The sequence below is a fragment of the Vidua chalybeata genome, chromosome 2 (genome assembly GCF_026979565.1).
Source record: "Vidua chalybeata isolate OUT-0048 chromosome 2, bVidCha1 merged haplotype, whole genome shotgun sequence".
NCBI classification, from domain to species: domain Eukaryota; kingdom Metazoa; phylum Chordata; class Aves; order Passeriformes; family Viduidae; genus Vidua; species Vidua chalybeata.
This window is the reverse complement of record NC_071531.1, coordinates 50,638,118-50,655,031: the sequence shown is the minus strand read 5'-3', so window position 1 is coordinate 50,655,031 and position 16,914 is coordinate 50,638,118.

Genomic DNA, 16,914 nt, shown 5'->3' with positions numbered 1-16,914 from the left:
ATCTCCTCGGTTACAGGAGAGAGAGAGACAAAAATTAGCTAATTTACCCCACCTGTACAAACTGCTAAAAGGAAGCAGGGCTTCAAGGTGTTGCAATCCTTTTGAATTTTGTAGGTGTGGGCAAATATTTTCACAGGAGTAATCTTAGTAGTCTCAGCTGATATTTTGATGTTCACATAACAGAGTTAAGAGCTCACTAAATGGCAGAAAAATAAAGCCTGAATGGGGAAATGCCACCAACCTATCTTTTCAGAGTGGAGGTGGATCTGGAAGAGTGTTCACTGGACCAGAATGCAAAGTGCTGTTGGGTCCAGTAGAAACGTTCACAGATCCCATCTATGGATTAACTTGCTGCCCTTTTGTACTGACAACTCCAGATGTTTAGTTTCCTATGACTGTGTATTTGGGCTGTCCTTACTCCCCAGTTACAGAAATTCAGGTGTGACTCAACAGCACTGAAATGAGAACAAGCTAAACAAAGACAAAATGTTTCCTCTTTTTAAACAGAGCCTGCTGGAGGTTTTTTTTTTTTTTTTGGTTTTTTTTTTTTTTTTTTTTTTGGTTTTTTAATTCTAAGAAAAATCTCTGTCTTATAGGTTTTCTGGACCAGAAAGGATATTGTCAATGCCTGGTAATTTTTTACTAAAAAGCAGCAATTGCTGCAAATAAACAATTAATTTATTACAAAATCAGAGTACTGTCATTTGTTTTAGTTTATTGCTTATGAAGTAATCTAAGAAATTCTTTCTTGTCAACAAAACCAAAGAAAAAAATTTTATATGCGAACCATATCAATTTAAAAAATTGCTTATCCTGAAAATTCCAGTTTAAACCAGTTAAATTTTCTGGCTAAACAAGTTTTCAGTGTTGCTACTCTGTTGTGTAAAGATCTGCTCCAGAGACAGGTTAACCTTTATGCTTTCTGCTATCTGTAGGTATGCATTGGCTGAAATACCTTCCTACCTCTTCCTGATTCAATTTAAGGAAAGAGATTACTTGAATTACATTACCTATTAAGTCCTTTGCTTTGTTTTTGCCTTAAATAGCCCCACTTCTAGTCCTAAGCTCCTAGAAATTCCATCCAGCCCCCCACTGTTCCTTAAAACAAACACTGCCTATTTTATTATTTGCAGCCCTGCCATCTCCCTGCTGAAACAAAAGGGTAGATTGTCTGCTGCAGGAGACACCTGGAAAGTGCATGAAGTACAAAGGCCAGAATTCAAAGGAGTTCCCAGTGTATTCAACAAGCAATTACTTCTGCTTCTGATGGGAGACTGTCATCTTCAAACAGGAGGCATTCTTTGGAAAGATTAGTCCAAATTACATTTTATTATATTGGCCTTCTTGGACGGCCTAAACTTCATCTCGTTCTTATTCTAATGGAATTCAATCAAGGGTATTAATATATTGTTTATGACATGTTTGGAGTTCTTGTGTTATCAGCACACATTCATGAGAGGAGCTTCAAACAGTATCAGATAACAGTGAGCTGGATGTTGGATGTTGTACAGCACAGGGGATTTTATCATCTTGTTGAACCAGTGGCAGTGATTAAATTAAACTGTCTGAACAAAGCTTTTGCATGTCAGACTGTTGAATGGCAAAATGAAAGAGTGACACACTTCAAAGATCAAGGAGAGAGAGAGCTGAAAAATCATACTTACGTAACTTCTTATTTAATATACTGATTAACTGAACCATTGGCTGCCTGAGCTTTTACTAAACAATAACCAGAAAAAATATTTTATGTATCCAAGCATCAATACACTACATGTGAATGCCAAAGTGCATACAAAGTGTTTGTGTTGTTGTTCTCTCTTCTCTGTGAGCACCACACTGAACCTCACCAGTTTTTCCCGCCATACTTTCAAAAAATTTCCAGAAAATATCATTTACGCTAGTTTCCATTACAGCTTACTTTTCATATTTGTGAGGTCTAAAGGCAAAATTCTTACATCTTCTCTAAATGTGTAATGCCAATATGCATCATTTCATGGACACCCGTAGGACTGTTTGTGAGAATAAAAAGTGTTCATTAAAGTAAGGGCTAAAATACCCAGACCCCAGGCTCTTGAAATGCAATGCAGCAAATAATTTCTGTTCTCTTTTCATATCAATTAGAAGAAAAAGAAAAAAAAAAAAAAAAAAGGAAAAAAGTGCTAATAGGAAAAGACTAGTTGAAAGAGAAGTAAAAACAAATAAGGACCTACTATTGTTCCAGAGTGTCTAGTTTATGAAAATAATGACTTTAAACAATTTTTGTATATGTGAGAACTTCTAATGTGTGCAGCATGATTTACAGTTTAGCATACAGATTGCTGATATTTTTAGTATAAGCTCAGAATATCTTCTTCCTGCCAAATCTTATGTAAAAAAATCCTGCTACCATTTCATCTATTACACTGCAATCTCCATAAAAAATGGCTCTCTTCTCAAATCCCAAATAAGAGAGTCCTAGATTTAAAATAAATGGGCTGAACCAAAAGGCAATTTCTGTTGCAAGGTTTTGCTGAATCTTCACTGAGGATGGATTATTGGTCAGGTATTCATTTTTTTAAATATTCATTGCTAGCATAAGTCAAATTTTAAGAAACATCAGAACAATTTTCTTTCTATTATCTGAGAACCCAGAATAGGTCTTGACCTTGTGCACAGTGTTAACGTAATAGGACTTATCATTTCTTATCAATATGAATTTCATCTGAATACTTTACTTTGCACACTTAAACAAGCTTTAGTATGTTTTCTGCATAAATAAATAATTTTCCTTTATTTATACAGCAAGATTAATTTGTTTTCATGAGCAAAAATGAAAGCATCCTTATTTTTGTCAGACTTGTGACTTAAAAAACATCTTCTTCAAAACTTCCTATGTTTTTATTTGATAGTAATATTCTTCCTTCTTATAGAGCCACAGTGCAATGACATCCATTAACATTCAAAACTAGAGAACACTTTCAAATTCAAATACACTTGAGATGGTACAGTAACAGAAATGGCGCCTGAGGGAAACAATTTTGAGAATAAACAGAGGACCAACCCATTAGAATATTCCTCTGTGTACATCAGTTTTTATAACTGGTGGTACATACGTGTGCATACATGTTTGTATTTCATTGCAGCTCTATGAATAAGATTTAATATTTATGGCAAACTGGCTAAATATTAGATGTTTCAGTGCTCAACAGTGTTTATGCTATAGTACAAAGACATCTTAAAGTAAATATTACATATTAGCAACTTTCAAGGCATGAACAATCTAACTAAATCAATTGAAACCATTTTAATAAATAGCAAGTTTATTTTACTATTTTCCCAATAGTTTGTGGTTTTTTTTTAATTAATAATTATACTTAAAGTGCCTGTGTATTTGAAATGTCCATAAAAATGCTGGCTTTAGTATCATGCAAGTTCCTAACTTTGCTGAGATGAGCAGCATTATAGTAGAAGGAATCAAGGAAGCTCTTTTGTTTAATTTCCGTACTGCTACTAGAGAAGGCCAAAAAAATGGGTCTCATTATTCATGTGCATATTCATGTAAGACAAGGAGAGTGTGACCCAGGTTGTACACCAAGTTACTGCATCCCTCTGTACTGCAGGTTTTTTCAATCTATAGACTAGAATAAAGAAATGCATAGTAGTATGTACTCAGGTAACATATCTTTCATTGTGTCTAAGCATCTGTACATATACATATATATATACATATATGCATATATATTGCTTTGAGGCTTTATTCTTTTGCTTGCCTAATACAGGTGAACTCATTAGTAAGGATGGTGAAAGCACTGAATAGCAGTCAGATTATAACAATAGTTTCAAATTTTCCCTGGTGTCTTTTAGTTATTATGTGATTTACTGAGACTTCAAATAAGACAACTTCCAGATATTTGTAGTATAAGGCCCTCAGCATGTAGACATTTATTCATACAGCCAGTTGCACTGCACTCAGCTAAAATACTATATGACTAATGGTAGTTGTGTCTCCAAGAATGAAATTCATCTGATCAATAATAAAAGGCTGTGTCTAATTTAATCTGGATAATCAGCAAATTAATATAATTTGATTTATCCACAAAACAAGTCAGACTGTGCCCCAAAATTGCATGTCTCCATCAACAAACAACTGAGGCAACCAGCTCAGCAGTAGACCTCATTATGGCAAATGTGAAGTTAGACAAGGTGAATCTTCAAGCTAAATATCTGCAAAGTCAGGTGGGAAGCAGGTCTCCATCACAAATTATTTAAGTACATGAGAATTCTATTGTAGCTTGTAAAGGAAAAATAAATATATTCCATACAGGATTGCAACCCAAAGCAGAAACAAGATGAGTGCTTTCATGGGCTATATAGGTATGAAAGAGTACACTAACACTCTGAGACATTCATTCTTTGTCATCAACTTTTCTTAAATAGGTGCACTTCAAATAATTGTAGTTTTTTAAATTATGTTCTCAACAGCAAAATTCATACTGTGTTCCCAGATCTAAAATAGACCAGTGCTGTGCTTTGATGGTTATTTCCATTATTCCCCATGGAAATGTGTCAGGAAAAATGGCATCTAGTCTTCATTTCCTGTATTGCTAAACACTTCCAAACCCTGGATAGAGTCTGGGGAAAGCTGCTTGTGAATTCCTTTCCTTACCATGCTATTGCCTACAAAGTCATGCAGACACAGGCTTGAACAGTTCCATATTCCATACTGAAAGTAAAACCAGCAAGGAGTGGAGTCCTGTTTGTCCAGTAAAAGCCTAATTTAGAAAAGAATTTTACAACATTACTTTCTGCAGCTGGAGGACATTATTTCAACTAGAATGCCTGAGGAGTCCATTCCCATTCCTAATACCTAGGAATATATTAAGTATTCTTAAGCATGGCTATTAGAAGCATGAGCACATCAACATAAAGCAAAGAAAAAGGTGGCTTATAGTGCACAAAAGGAGCAAGGCAATATTTTACTGCCTAAACTGTATGCTTGCATTAATAATTGTGGTCAGAATCTATCCTCACGCATCAATGCATTCCAGGTCATGTAGGAAGGAAGCACTGCTCTGAGTGGCAGCCATAGCATGGATCAAAAGACCAGAGTGATATGTTAATTTGCTTTAAGATGAATAAGCATGTCAGCCGCAGCATTTTATGTAAAACACTTGTGAAGTTTTGCAATCAGGTAGACACCAGAGAGGAATTACAATAATCCATGTGGAGGTGACAGAAGTCCTGCATGGATTAACATTTCAGTTGCGTCCTGAGAAAATATTATCCCAAACGCAGCAACAGCAGGCACATTAATGAGTAAAAGGTGTAGTGAGGATGGCATGTAAATGGCCACTGAAGAACACAAAGAGTAAGGTGACTATGATTGTCTTTGGCAAGGAATACAGGGAAAAAAATATAAAAAATGTATCTACAGACAACTCAAGGAATCCATTGAAGCACTTACATGTGTCTTTTATCCCCATAGTATGTGAAACACCTTTGTACCTTTATCTGAAGGTTCAGAAAAATGCATCATCAATGTATTTAAACTGGCAATTTGAGATACATCCAGGAGAGCTGGAACACTCCAGCCAGTGCCTGGCAAGAGAGAGGGCGATCCCTACTACGTGCAGCATCGGGTTGCAAAAGGTGTTAGCTCCTGAAATACTCCTGAGAGGAATTCTCTTTTTCATATATGGTTTAATAGTGTTCTTACTTCTTAGCAGAAAGATTACCATCAACTAAAGGAGATGCAGCAAAATCACTGGTGTGCAAGATGGCTGCCTGCTTAGAAATGGAAAGTCACAGTGAGAGTGTGGTAAGCCAGTGAACTTGACGTGGTTATGAATAACCTTATAGAAGTGATTAGAATATTTGTTTAACATTCCACCTTAAATGTTTGTCCTCGAGGGAATACTTCAACAATGCATAATTGTACAAGACTGGCAGCTCTGGTTAGGCCTCCCACCTTCCAGTGAGAGAAATGGTACTCTGTGCTGCTTAAACAGCATTTATTTTGGGCATGGCTTTAAAACACAAAGCTTATGTTAAATGTATATACTGATGTTCCTGTGCTTCACTTTGTATGAACAAGGATTTGTTGAGTGTCAATAAATCAAATTATATTTCCCCAGTGAATTACTGTCCATGCTGAACATGGTGTGAGTCTACTTTAAAACATATAGACATATATATATATAGGCACACATATATATGTGTGTGTGTGTGTGCATATAAAACAAAGATTATGCATTTTGATAAATATGGATATAATTTCTTCTTGCTTAGCTGGGATAGGTTGCACCTGGACAAGTGTTTTATGGGGATATTCCCCATGAAACTGGTTATCCTTATTCTTTTGAATGCAATCAGGTATTTTAATTGAGAAAATTGCACATTCAGTGTCAAGTAGTACAGTGGTGTTTAACCAAATGCTAAATAAGTGTCAAATATGAGGCTTCACACTTTGGATACGTACATTGCAAACTAAAGATTAAGCATGTACATGTACATTCACATGTACATAACTAGGCATAATACTTTTACTGAGAAACAAATAGACATATTTTAGGTCCTTAAGTGGGACCTAAAAAAGTGAGCTGGATTCAGAGCTTTACTAACAGATGAAAATAATTTTATAGGAAATATGCAATCCAAACCCATTAAAGTAGCATGTATATATGCAGTGGTATTCAATATATTCCCACAAGTTTTGTATTTTATGAATTTACTACAATTAATACTTTGATAAGCACGAGCATAAGAGATGAATGAGCTTCATTACACAGCCTCATAATTTTTTTGTCACTGTCATTGTCAGTCCTCTGTCTTGCTACTCTTCTCTGGGTGTCAGATTTGAAACTGGATTATAAAGTTCTTCAGAACTTCATCAGAAGCTGCATTACATTTAAAGAGTTTATCGTTCCCTTGTTTCTTCTTGATTTTGAGAATGAAACTTTATAAATGCCCCTACCATTCTGTCTGACTCAGAGAAGTAAACAACAGAATGTTTTCCCTCACGTTTTTGTGTCTTGGGACACTTTAAATGTTACTAGGCTGTCTAGGAGCTGCTTAAGCTTCTCACTCTCCAAAGAACAAAAAACGTTTTGGACAATTGAAGGCCACCACTTAAACCACTAATGAGGTTTGTAGTCTGTATAATGTTTAGCTTGTTCATGGGCAAAACCTTTGGACTATCACAAAGCCTGTGAAAAGATCTTTAGCTTGTGCTAGATTTCGTCTGGGCTACTGTAAAGGAAAAATAAACAAATAACAACTAAATATATATTTCAAGGCCTATTTGTACCAAGTCTCCTCTAAGACAAAAGAATCAACAAGACACTTGCAACAGTGCCATCTGCTGACTCCCATGCAGTTCGCCCTAAAACGGGATTCATTTGCAACAGCTACAAGTTTCCAGCAAAAAGATTCCCACAGTAATCAGGAATGCCTTAATTTTCATTTTGATCAGTAAAAAACAAATGAATTTCCATAGTTGGACACTGTCTGTGGTCAGAGAAGTGCACTATCTACTTTCTATGTTTACAAACAGCAGCTAAAAGAGTAAGACACACAAAATTGTAGAACACAGAAATATTAAAATAATGCATCATATATTAATGTACTCATGTTTGGAGCTACAAAGGAGCTAGTTATGCACAGTTGAGGAAAATAGTGGGATTAAGAAAAAAAGCAAAAGACCTTGAGTCTAGTGCTCTGTATTTAAAACGCTGGAGAAATTAGATAATTCTTGAATTAGCACTTACATTGTACCATTCTTTTGAAAGGGAAACTGTGATGACCTAGGTAACTAAAAACCAGTAAGCATCACAAAAAAGCCAGGGAAAATTAATGGAAAAGCTAATAAGCTGATGTGGGATTCAATTAATACAAAATTGAAGGAATGAATGTAATTAATGATGGTCAACATGGTTTTGTAGAAAATAGGTCTTGTTAAATAAAACTTACTTCATTCTTTGATGGGATTATTAATTTGGTTTATAATCAAGTCACTACTCTGTAATTGCATGCTTTTGGACTTTCATGGGAGTTCTGACTTTGGAAAACATGGCAGCCTTTTATTTTTTAATGGCTTACACTGTCCCAATAAAAACTCCTTTCATGGGCTTCAGGAATGGGTAAATCTTCCAAAAATCAGTATTCAAAAGCAAAGGCAATGTTGAGGCTTGATTTTAATAAAGAAAGGGCATATAAAGCATATGTTGTGGCTATATTATATGGTTCAAGATCACACACAAGGAGGAGCAACCAAAGTGATTTTTGCAGGGCGCTACAAGGTTCTCTAGCTGAGCTGATTCTTTGTCATGGATAACCTGGAGTTAAATGACAAAATTTTGGCTTATATGATTTGTAGTTTACAAAAAAAGCTGTCAGAGTGGTAAATGTAAAGAGAAGGGAGACAAAAAGAGGGTTTTAACCTGTTCAGCAAGGTCAATTTGAACAAAAGGCATTTTAATGCAGATATATGAAAAGTTAACAAACTGGCAACAAGTTGGGCCATCCTTGAAAAGTGGATAACCAACTTAAGGGGTTCCTGAAACAGAAAGGACTTAAGGGGTTCCTGAGGAAGCATTAAGCAAAAGGAATTGTGAGTGAGATATTGGAGCAAATCAGAGTGATCTTATCTCCACGCACCACAGGTGAGATTGCTATCAGACTGAAGGGAAGGGGAAAACCCCACAGGTTGCAAAGAAGACCAGAATGAGTACTGGAAAGAAAAAGAAAAATGTTTTACAGAAAGAAAAAATCCTTTCAATTTATCAAAAGGAAGATATAGTGGTGACTTGATTATAATAGCTCCCTCAAGAGAAAATCCAACACACACTAGAGGGTTCTTTAGTTAAGAAGGAAAAAGCATAACAAGCAGCTGTGTACTGAGCTTGAGCCAGCTAAATTAAAACAAGAAATAAGGCACACAAAGTTTAACAGAGGAGATGATTAACTGTGGAACAAACCAACAAAGGAATCAGTGGATACAGTATCTCTATTAATGTCTTCAACTAAAGAATAAATGTCTTGTTGGATATGCTTTATCTAAACACAAGTTATTGAACTCAATAGAGAGGTTGTTGGGTGAAATTCAAAGGCTTGTGAAATACAGGAAGTCAGAGTAGGTGATCTAATGGGAATATTTGCAAAGACTAATCTTAGCCTCAGGATAGTAGTCTCCTTGGGTTACCTTTTCAGTCAATAGAGAGTTTCCTTTAGAGAGCAATTCAGAATAACTTCAGTGCTCTCTTTGCCCCTCTCCACTGAGAGCTTCCCTCTCTCCACTGACTGCAGAGAAAAACAGAGGTTAAAGGACAGTTGAAATAATCTGTGGTTTATCTTTTTCTACAAAAATATCACCACCATAAAGTATAAAATTGCAATTTCATTAAATATTTGGGAAAGGGCTTAGTGGGTGTGTGGAGTACAGGGATCGAGATGGGGACAGCTCTCTTTTCACTCATTAACCCTTGATAAACTAATCTGATTATACCAGGAGCTACACCTTATTCCTGAAAGATTATCATCTATGGAGAGAGGCTGAAGATTAATATGGTACTTCTATCATACTCTCTTAAATATCCTGCTTTAGGAAATCTCCATCCTACCAGCATTCCCCTCTCCTTTTGGAGAACAAAGAGAAGAAAGAGATTCAGAAACATATTTGATGGAGAAAAATTACCTCCTCACCAGAGAGCAGGTGGGAGTATTCATCCTGCTTCTACTTTCTATTTTCACTGCTGGAAATGGTAGGAGTTGTCTTAATTCTTATGTAACCTACCACATCTAATAATCTTGACTATTTATTTGGTGTTTCTTTTAAACTGTGATGATGCTATGGTATGGGTACATCCATTGGTATATTCTCAGCAGGGGAGGTATATCTTCCTATGCCATTACCTTGAGTGTGCCTTGTCTTAAACACTGCAGGCTGCTGAGTAACCACCAGAAAGTACTTAAACACACAAAAAAGAGAACAGCCAAAGTGGCTACGGACTACAGTGGGTGACAGAATTTCCTTCAGTGCATTTCCTAAGACAGTCTGTGTAAATTCTATTACTCTCAATGAAAGAAAAAGATTCCACTACCCATTTTCCATGCTGGAAACTCTCTCTTCTGTGGCCATTTTACTACTGCTATATCCCTTCTTAGTAAAATTTAAATACAAAAAATACAAAATATTAAGTTCTTAAACCTCAATACTCTCTTTTGTGAGCCAAAGTCATGCAATCAATAGCCCACTTTTTTTATTTTTCCTTCTACTATTTAAAATGTTTTTAAAATAAATCAAAAGGTTAAATTGCACCAGTCCTTCATTAAACTGGAAATTGATTCTAAAATACCATTTATTAGAATCCATACAAAACTAATAGAGGGATATTTTACAATGCTGCAGCAGTGGTTGCAAATGTTTGCCTGCCATCTAGTGGAATATGCAACTTTTTCCAGCAATACTTCTATTTATTCTCCTACGTTTTGTTTTACAAATATTGGAAGGGCTTAAAAAATTACTGACATAAACACAAAGAACATGTATGATAATGGTACCCTCTCAATAAAATAATTAAGCAGCAAACTTTAATTGTTGCACAGACAAAATAGTCTTTTTTTTTGAGGATATCAAGGTATGTAACACAAATCAGTTTCTGTCTGTTGATCACCTCAGATGTTGGGACAGATAAAACCAAATAAGTTGAAATTAGGGCAAGGCACTGCCTGTGATTTTTTCCCCTAGAGATTTTTTGCTAAAACTAAAAACAGATGCCAAATGTGACTTGAACACATAACAGGACAGTAATAGCAAAACATAAATAAAAGATGTATTTTAGAAGAATGAAGGATATCTCTGATATTTATGTGATCTCTCTATAAACAACACTGGCATACATATACCAATGCATTGGATATCTACAATGTACAACCTTCTAGATGTATCTTAGGGATATCTAAATAAAGATGTTTGTGCACCAGGACACTGAGTAGATTTGAGCATGTAGGGTATTGCACAACTCCACTTTCTCTCATAGCTGTGCACACATGATGAGCAATCAAAACAGTTCTATCAAAACCATTTCCAGCAGAAAAGTCAGTCTCCAAGAAAACTATTATAGAATAGTGCTTGATTATCTTGAGGAAATATTGTAGAAAAGACTGCTGAGAAATTGGAAAACATTGAAGCCTGACCCTCTCTAATGAGAGAATTAAAATTGAGGGGAGAGGAGAGAGGAAAATAATGAATTGTGGCAGATGTAGTTGTCAGAAAACCTAACTCATAGAAGATAAATGAAAGCACAAGACATAGAATGACAAATTATAAAACTACACTGAAGGAGATCTTTGGCATTTTAGTAAAATAATTTTCCTTTTTATTTTAATAATTGTTATTTTTTAACATTTAGATGAAGAAAAACAACCTATTTTAACTAGAGTGTCCTCCCATGTGAAAGCTAAATTATTTCCCCCATCCAGCCATAGTTAAGATGAACAAAGCCCATATTCCCTGTTGATTCATGCACTCTATTGCTATTTTCACTAACTTTTGTGAAACTTCACAGGGTTATAATGCTGAATCTGGCCCCAACGTGTCTAAAACAGGAACAGCTGCTGTGAAGACATCTAATGAAAGCAGACAGTCAGCCACTGATAGACAAAGACTGGTGGCTTTATCACTGATATCATGCTTACCAGTGAAATGCATAGCCTGAAATACCATGCTAAAAATGCAGACCAGATTATCTATATCTATTAGTCTGTGTATGCACCAGAGTTATTTTTCTGTCTTCAATGAGTGCAATCATCATGGCTCCTAAGAATAAATAGCTGTGCATGTACCTCGAGTTGTTCCTGTGCCTGTAACAGGTTTTACCTGAAATGAAGCTAAGCAAAACATTCCTTTTTGAATTAAAAAAAAATACTTGCTCTGAGAAGAGCCTGAGTTTTTCTTCAGTCTGTATCTCTGCATATCCAATATCTTACATAATTCAAAATGTATCCCGAATTCTGCCTAAGAGAATAGCAAAGCTCCTCTTTTCATGTCCTAGGAAATGATTGTCCAGATGTTTTTGTATCTTTACTTCAAAACGTGCAAGACCAGTGTACGATTCTTCTTTAAATCCCTCATTGAATCTTATATATGCCAGAGCAATGTATTTGCAAATTTTTAATATTTTTTCTTAACACTAATCTTGCAGCATTTATGTACCATAAAGTCTCATGTACCATAAGGTATTTATGTGCATATTATTTTAACATCCTGGGGTTTTCATAGATGTGAACCACAAACAGTAAATAACTACCTGCTGCTTACTATAGGCTTTGAATTCAATACAAGTTCGCTGGTCACAGGAATGAGATTATTTCTCTGTCCTTGATTAGCTGCCCCCTCAAAAAATTATAATTAATCCTGTTCACAACCATATGCCCCTATAAAATGGCTTGGGAGGAAAACCAGGGTGTGTACCAAGCAGCTTTCTAAGAATGCAAGATGAAATGTCAAGAGGAGCTTTTCCAGTAGCCCAGGAAAGTGGGATGGAGTGAGAGCTGATAACTCAGCTCCTTCCAGTCACATCCTCACCAGCTACAACAGGCAGCAGTGCAGGGTGGGTTGGCAGCCTTATTGTCTTACTAGCTGCAAGGCCAAATGCCAAGGCAATGTGACCACCAAAGTCTCTCTTTCCTCTGTCTCCTGTCCATTAAATAGGAAAATAACTGTTGGTATCTTCAAATATACTAATTTTGTCTCTGGTGTACAAATAAAATAATCATAAATAAATTCAAGCTGGGATGTCCCTCAGCCTCTTCACCCTCCTGAGGCCTCCTTCCCTACTAAGGGTTCCTCCTGGCTGCTTCCTTGGGTAACCACAGTACAGCCTGGCATCATCTTCTTCACTCCTTCACTTTCCATATCCTTCACTGAAAGTTAAATCTGAGCATTAAACTCCCACTCGCCTACATAATGACACCACTGAGCTCTTTCAGAGATCCATTTTCATGAGCCAGTCTCTTTGTACATGTGAAAATTGGAGGTGAAAGAGTAAGAATATTTATAAAGTGATAATAAAAGTGCCTAGACTCAATATATTCCAGATTTCCAGTGCAGATAATTAATAGTTATGGTGTTTGGGTTTTTTTTTTTTTGATCAGGGAACATTTAAATATCTTGGAAACCAGGCTTTCATTTATCTTACTGACAGAAACATCACTGATAGTCATCCTAAATATTCCTGATTTTCTTCACATTACTTAGAGCTGTTTTACACTGCCCTTCACAGACTCTGCAGTCAAAAGAAACTGCTACAGCCAGCCTCTCTGACACCCTGCAGAGAGGCATTGTAGACTTCGCCCCAGAAACTGGATTAAAGCATGTCTTTTGGAATTATTTTTATTTCATCTTAACAATATCAAGCAGTAGCCAGTTGTCATTTCCCTAATATGCCATGTCAAAGTTTACTTACTTTCACTCCTAGGAAGCTGTGCTTTACTTTTAAGGTTTGATTTCTCCAGTAACACCTACTGAATCTGGTTTTCTCTGTAAGGTTAAAAAGATGCACCCACAAGACTCCCTTTATATTCAAGAGCATAATTAGGGTCATTATGTCTCTTCTCAACTTCTCTTTGAGAACCTGCACACCCCCTGAGTGCTTTGAGACCTCTTCAGGCCTGCTCTCCCACCCTTAAAGAATTTCATGGCTTCATTTAAATTTAAACATGTTTGTTACAAATCTTCGTGCTTTCTTGAAGTATAGTGGGTCTGGAAGCAGTAAATAGACAGCACTATGGTTTTACTTCCCTATTTCTACTTGATGAAACTATTTTCTGTAAAAAACTATTCTGTAATAGCCATCTCCTCTCATTCTATCTCTTGTTACTTGACTTTATCTTTCATTCTTTGCTGATATAATCCCAAATTTACCAGTTGGATGTTTGCTGCTATGTGAGGTGACTGGTCTACAACTCTCTGTCCTTGCCCTCACTCCTTTTAAAAGTTGAAATTACTTTGACATATGTGGGTATTCTCAGCTCAGTCAGAGAGAAAGAGAACGGTTTTCTAACCAGGCAAGAGCCTGGGAAACAGTTGGGAAAGAATGTAAATAATTCTCTAATCTATCTTGTTATTCACATTGTTTATAGATATGTTCTGCTACTGTGCATCATTCACTGCACACCAATGGTGACACATGTTTTTACTCTAAGACCAATGAAATTAGTCTTCTCGATGCTCTCTATATATAGAGTGGTACATTTGAAATAAAGAGAGAGTTCATTTTCTTAGCCTTCTGATCTGGAGTTCTCTGTTCCCATCCTGCTCAACAGCGTCAGACATACCCTTCATTCTGTTTTCAAACTTTAATTAAACAGTAATATTTGTGACTCAGAGTTGAAACTTCAAAGTAAAGTAAGCTGCCAGAGTCCCATCACATATAGTAATGTAAAGCCCCTCTGTTCAGCATTAGATCTCTTTAAAGTAGGTTGTCTACAGCTATACTATATCATGGATCACTGCTGAGTTTTAGGTTATTGCCATTTTTTGTGCCTTTTAATTTACAGTATATTAAAATAATAAAGACTGCAGTGTTTCTATAGCATGGAACTATGAGTATGTAAAAGAAGATGGGATGTTTGAAGGTGGAAAGTGCTGGGGAAGAAGAGAAGGCTCTGGTAAGCAGCCTGCTGGAAGCAGTCCCTGGAATAAAGTGTGCCTGCAACAGTGCACAAGTTAAACTCAGAAGGAACTAGTTGCTTGAATCAAAAAGCAAATCGAGGATTGAATCAGTTATTTGCTCACCTAGAGGGCAGCAGGTGGGAAAGAACATTGGGGTTCCTGATAATTATCAAGCATGCCATGCTCTCTGCAGGGCTAGATTCACAACTGTGCTTAAATTCTCACAGTGAGAGTTGCTGTATGTGACACTGAAGACATGTGGTGTAAGAATGATCCATTTTATTCACAATCACTGAAAAGGAATGAAAATAAATGGTCAGTTCCTGCCCCAGGTCACCAGTTGTCATTTGCAGTCTTTGATACATTGTGTGCTGCATGACTTGCTTATAATTAACCTCAAAAAAGGAATAAAGCAACAAAATTTCCCAATGATAAAATTAGTGATGGTAGCAAGACTACTAGCAAACTGATGAACTGGAGAAACACGTGGAAGATTGATTAGGAAAAAGTGGCAGATGCAATTCAGCACAAACAAATAAATTATACATGTGGATATAAATAATCAGTTTCCACATATGAAAAAATAACCTCTGAGCTTATCAGTCTACTAAAGAGTGAGATCCTGCAGTTACCATAGATAATGCCATGAAACCAGCTCAACATTCAGATCAACTTAAAAAAGCAAGTCCAATATTAGGAAGGAATAAAGAACAAGAAAGTAATCAAGCAGACTAGTACTTAGCTGCATGGCTAAAGTTGTGTGCAGTGTTGGTTCCCTTCTCAGAAAATAATACACCCAGAAAAGTTTCAAAGGACAGTAAATACAGAAGCTATTTCACATGTTTGGTCACTCAAATGCTAAAGCATTTCAGTTTAGAAGACGAAATTTAAAGGTGACTTTCATATCTGCAGAAACGTGGCATGGTAGATAAAAGTTTACAGTGCAAAGGGCATTAAACTAATGAAAATCAGGCTCAAAATGAACAAGAAGTGGCAATTCTTTATGCAACAGACATGAATTGATAAAGGCTGCTGTTATTCAGGAAGCATATATAGTCCAAAGGAAATTAGACAACTACTGGAAAAAATAGCATTGAAAATTACTAAATGGACAAACCATATGATGTTCAGGAAAGCCTGGAATAGAAGACATTTAGAAGCCAGGAGAACACAGAAGAAAAGCAACCAAACATGCTTACATTGTTCTTATCCTTCCTGAGGCAGCTGCCTTTGACTACAAAAGAAGCTATTATGTTAGAAAAAACAATTTTTGTCAGGACCTGTATAGATATTCCTATGTATATATTCCAGAGTTCCAAGAGCACATAATTAAGGATCACAGAGTAAAAGCACGTGCTGTTTGCTCAGCTTCTTGGTTAAATGTAGTAGGTAATGTGTGTTACAAATGCAGCCAAGACTTCTCAGTCATCACTGCCAAGCCTCAGTGCTCATAGTGGGGATGCTATTAAAGTGATAGACTTACCTTGCAGTCCCAATATTGCCAGTATGAAGCTTCCTACGAGAGAGATTTTCTTTTTTATTTCCCACCAGGAAGAAGAAAAAAATACTTATTGTATTTGTTGTGCATGGTATCCTGAACCAAAAGCAGTCAGGAGTTCTCTTACACCACCTTAAGAAACAACATGTTCTCCCTTTAGTACATTAAGTAACCAATGTTACCATTTAGTTCCACATAATAATGAAAATAATGCACTTTTAGTTTTATAGACATCAAATTGGGGTTGTGAATGTCAAAGACATACCTTTCTTCTGTAATTCTGCAGGACAAACGGCCTACCGGAAAACGTCTAAATGTATAAAAGCTGTAAGCTTACCAATGGTAAAATGGTACATGCAATTTACTGGACAGTTCACGAATTATATATATAGTTTTAAAAATTATGTATAAATTGTCATTGCAGTTGCAAGCTGGTTTTAAGCATTTCAAGGACATTGAACCCAAACCAAAATCAAGCTACTAAGTTAGAAAAAAAACTGGAAATACATAAAACTAATCAATAGAGTGACATTCAAGGAAAGCCATCAGACTTCCTGTATTACCCAAAGATTTGGCTATAGAGGAAAAGGAAATGCAGCAGCAGAAACATAAATTCTAATTGAGTTTCATTATTATTTTGGGTACATTTGCTATAGTTTACAGAAAATTTTCAGAGTTCAAGTTACACAAGGGAAATCTCATAGACTGAGATGTGACTCCTGAGACCAGCGAGAATGCTCCCCAAGTCTTTGCTCATTTTTGACAT